Genomic DNA, 4,930 nt, shown 5'->3' on the forward strand with positions numbered 1-4,930 from the left:
CTCTGTTTGAAGAGAGCAAGGGCTATAGAGAAAACTTAAAGCAGAGAAGGAAAATACAGAGTTTGGGGAATGAAAAGAGGGTTACCATTTTAAACAGATGGTTAAGAAAGTTCTCCCCAAGAAAGAGACATCAGAGCAAAGAGTGAAGAAGGAGACTTCTTCTGTGGATATTCGGGTAAGACTGTTACAGACAGAGGGAGCAGCATGTGCAAAGGCCTGAGGTAGAAGGGTGCCTGACATCTTTGAGAAATAGCAAGAAAGCAAGTATGGCTGGAGAAGTGTGAGAGTCGGGGAGAGCAGTAAGGCATGAGGTCACAGAGGCAAGTGGGGTGAGTAGATTAGGGAAGGCAGAACAAAGGCCCTCAATATTTGTCAAATTAATACTGATAAACAGCAATGAATAGTAAGATAACATTTACAGAGCTCTTAGTATGTGCTAAGTGCAATGCCATGTAGGTTATGTGCATTATCTCCTTAATAAAGAAAACCAACCAATTGCTCTAACGTATAGAATTGACTTTGTACTTTAGGGTGCACACAGCAGTAGCTTCAAAACACTAATGGAAATATTTTCCTGAATACGTTTTTTACCTTAACAGGACTAAAACCTCCACTAAATACTGCAATTAACTTAATTTCTCCATGCATCTTAAAAAAAAAAAAAAGTCCCTCATAATTGACAAATGCCTTGCTTATTTCCAAGTTGTGATTTTTCGTATGATTTTCAAGTCTGTTTCAGCACCATCAGGCTAAAGGGTTCAACTTAGGAAATAAAAAGCTACTAAGTACAGCTTGAGACATTACTCAGAGATCAATTCCTGCTTTAATATCATTTTTGATTTGTTTAATGGTTCCTTTAGCATACTTCTTTCTTTTTGGGAATATATGGTATAACTTAATGTTTCTGAGTGCTACAAATTATGTCTACACGAGCCAAAAGATATGGTACATATTGCTCTGCTGGCACGTTTCTGTCTTTCCACTGCACTTTCATTTAAAAGGCATCTTTACATATAGAAATAAGCCAAGGGAGCTGGGCTTGATAAACAAAATTAATTAGTGGAAGCAGCAGATGTGCTTCATAAAGAACTTCAGCAGACTCTTTATTACTTAGTTTCCACTAATTAGGAAACAATTTGAAAATATCTCCTAAACACAAGGAGATTGTTCAGTTCAACTCAAGAAACATCTGTTCAGCACCTTTGCCAAGTGCTAGGAAGGAAGAAAAGCATGACAGTCCCAGTTGCTGCCCTCAGAGGCTTACAACCTACCAAACCAAACCAAACTCATTGCTATCAAGTTGATTTCAACTCATAGCGACCCTATAGAACAGAGTAGAATTGCCCCATAGGGTTTCTGAGGAGTGACTGATGGATTCAAACTGCTGACCTTTTGGTTAACAGCCGTACTGCTTAACCACTGTGCCAACAGGGCTCCTTACAGCCTACCAAAAAAAAAAAAAAACTCATTGCTGTCCAGTCGATTCTGACTCATAGTGACCCTATAGGACAGAGTAGAACTGCCCCCATACGGTTTCCAAGGAGCACCTGGTGGATTCAAACTGCCAACCTTTTGGTTAGCAGCCGTAGCTCTTAACCACTACAGCCAAATCCCAAACTTTCTCCTTGACTAGATGAGAAGAGGGAAAGTTTGGGGCAAGTGCATACACCAGTGCAGAAGGTGCCAGAATAAACCTGTACTTACTTTTAAAAAAAGCCACTAACCCAAACCACCAGATATCAACTGATTCCATTTCTAACCAAAAGAAATGAATAGTGACTTAAGAACAAACTGTATAGTGGTAACAAAGTAGCTGGGCAAGGTTTTTTAAAGCAATTTTTAAGTATTTAGTATCTGAACCTATGTTTAGATGTTTCCTCAGAGATCAACTGCTCACTTTTATTCTTCACTAATACTTAAATCACAACAAGACAATCCATAATTAATATCAATTTGCAAATATTTTGGTGAAGAGAGAACTGGAGATTTTTAATTAGATGGGGACATAGAACAAATTCATCTCATGAATTAAGGGTAATTTACTACAAACCTTATATCAAGGTAATAAGGCTGGACTAAATTCAAGTCCGTGGGTTTATACAAACAGAGTGAAAAACTAATGATTAAATGCACGCGAGATTATGTAAGGTCAAAAACCATATCAAAATAATACATGTAAGTATCTAAATTTAGTTAGGTGGATCCAGAGGAACAGGGCCCAAGAGGAAGCTGAAATTAGCCCACACTCTGCTCACCATTCCTAGGGCCTGGGGCCTGGCAGACTATGAACACTGAAAGGAGTGGACATTTTTTTCTAAATTGAACAAAACACCATCTAGGCAAAGCAGCAGCCCTACAAAGGAACCAGCACTGCCTCACAGAGTTACCAGACTCCAACTGACATAAAAATTTTAAATAATTTCATTGACCAGGCTTATAAATATTTAGATTAAATTACATTTCCTGAAGCATAACACAGTGAATAAAAGCCTAATATTAAATTGTTTATAGCACAGATGGTAGCACTTTATCACAACCCTAACACTATGAAATGTTTCCATCATCTCAAAGCTGATTAGAATCAGAATTACCTAGGGGAATTTTTTTAAAGTGCATGTTCCCGGCACCTCTGAAAATTCAATTCAAAAGATGAGGCTAGGTTTTATAAAGCTTCTAGGTAGAATGGTGATCAGGCACGTTGGGAAGCCTGAGGAACTAAGAAGCACCACACTAAGCTGACTCCAAGAACAATAAAGGTAAATGAACTAAATACTAGTATTTTCTTCTCACCAAAAAACAGTTTTTCTAAGACTGCCCTCTTCTAAAAAACACTGAGAGCACTAAAATCATTTATACCTACCACCCAACTATGGTAGTAGGATAGCTCAAGACTTAAAATAGGTTTGCATGCTGAAATTTGTGAAAAGTTGAAAAAATAAGTGACCAAGTGCAAATTAGGAAAATCACAGATGTGGGAAATATTCAAAAAAAATCATTGATTATGCCTCTTCACTCAAGCGTATTGGCGCTGGAGTTCCTAGGAGATTTTTTTTCAAGAAATGTCCTAAATCTAAGCTTTAACTTGTGTGTGTGTGTGTGTGTGTGTGTGTGTGTGTGTGTGTGTGTGTGTGTGTGTGTGACTGAATACTTTGTCTTTTATTGATCTTTTAGCATTCTATGCCTATATGTTTCATGGAAACTCAAATGACAATATTTTCTTCCATTGGGCAACTAATAGATTCCTATGAAGCTCAATAAGAATTTGAACAATCACACTTGTTCCCAGAGAACCGCTTTACAAAGCACCCAGTTAACAACTTCATTTGGAAAGATGGGTGACAGCCTTGGCCAGATTAGTACAAAGGACACACTGTTGGATTGATTCATAGACATACAGCATTAAAGCTGCATCTTCAAAGAGTGATTTGTGAAGTTTTTTTTTAGAAATGCTTAAAACACTCATCAAAATCGTACATATTTAATAAAATCATACATCTTTATTAAAATTGTACCATATGCCTAGTATTGTGCTACAATGACTGTAGACAAAATAAATTTAGTTGTTTTGTTTTTACAAATCGTCATGAAAGTAAACTTAGGAATCTCTATCAGAATCTTGAGAACCAAACTGGCCTTGGAGACCCTTTTTATGAACATGGCGCCGAAAGCGAAGAAGGAAGCCCCTGCCCCTCTCAAAACTTAAGCCAAACTGAAGCGAAATCAAAGGCTTCTTGCTACCAAGAAGGCAATGTTGAAAAGCATCCACAGCCACAGCCACAGCCACACACACACACACACACACACACACACACACACACACACACGAAGATCCGCACGTCACCCGCCTTCAGGCGGCCCAAGACACTGAGGCTCTGAAACGAACAAACAAACAAAAAAACCAAACCCATTGCCGTGGAGTCGATTCCGACTGAGGCTCCGAAGGCAGCCCAAACATCCTCAGAAGAGGGCCCCCAGGAGAAACAAGCTTGACCACTATGCCATCATCAAGCTCCCCCTGACCACTGAGTCAGCCATGAAGAAGACGGAAGATAACACACTTGTGTTTCATTGTGGACGTCCAGGGCAAGGCGCACCAGATCAAACGGGCTGTGAAGAAGCTCTATGACACTGACGTGGCCAAGGTCAACACCTTGATCAGGCCTGACTGAGAGAAGAAGGCATATATTTAACTGGCTCCTGACTATGATGCTTTAGGTGTCGCCAACAAACTTGGGATCATCTAAACTGAGTCCAGCTGGCTAATTCTAAATACAAGTTTTCTCACCACCATAAAAAAAAAAAAAAAAAAAAAATTGGTCCCAATGTTTCAGACTGGGTATGGACACATAGCTCAGTGGAAATAAGCTAGCATTTGGTTTAGTTTTGATTCTAATCCACCTAGAAAACGCTAGGGTTGGGGGGAGGGGTGAAGAGCTGTCAAACATTCTGGATGGACTCACCTCCGTTCGAAAACCTCAGTCGTATATGGGCAGAATCAAGGAAAGAGAGGAGAGAAATAGGAACTGAAAAAATCCAGCAGAAAGCTGTCCCTTGCTATCAAAAACACTTCTCTAAGGCCTTTACCCTCTTTTTACTTGCCTGAATTAAAAAGAACTAATTAACCAGGATTAATAAAGTAGAGCCACCTGGTGTTAGGTGCCGTCGAGTTGAGTTGATGCTGACTAATGGCGACCCCATATGCCCGGAGTAGAACGAATCCCACAGGGCTTTCAAGGCTGTGACCTTTCGGAAGCAGATCACCAGGCCTTACTTCCGAGTTACCTCTGGATGGGTTCCAGCCGCCGACCTTTCTGCTCATAGTCGAGGCTTAACTGTTTGCTCCACCCAGGACACCAAGAGCCATGTTGGCTGGTAAAACGGTTTACTACTTTAACGTGGTGGATCCCCAGAGGGTACTACTCTAGGTCGA

General features: G+C 40.0%; 1 pseudogene; it reads left to right on the forward strand.

Moving 5' to 3' along the window:
- Positions 1-3,649: 3,649 nt before the first annotated feature.
- On the forward strand, positions 3,650-4,244 carry LOC101348883 (60S ribosomal protein L23a-like; annotated as a pseudogene).
- Positions 4,245-4,930: the final 686 nt, after the last annotated feature.

Source organism: Trichechus manatus, unplaced genomic scaffold, assembly GCF_000243295.1.
Source record: "Trichechus manatus latirostris isolate Lorelei unplaced genomic scaffold, TriManLat1.0 scaffold00098, whole genome shotgun sequence".
Lineage (NCBI taxonomy): Eukaryota > Metazoa > Chordata > Mammalia > Sirenia > Trichechidae > Trichechus > Trichechus manatus.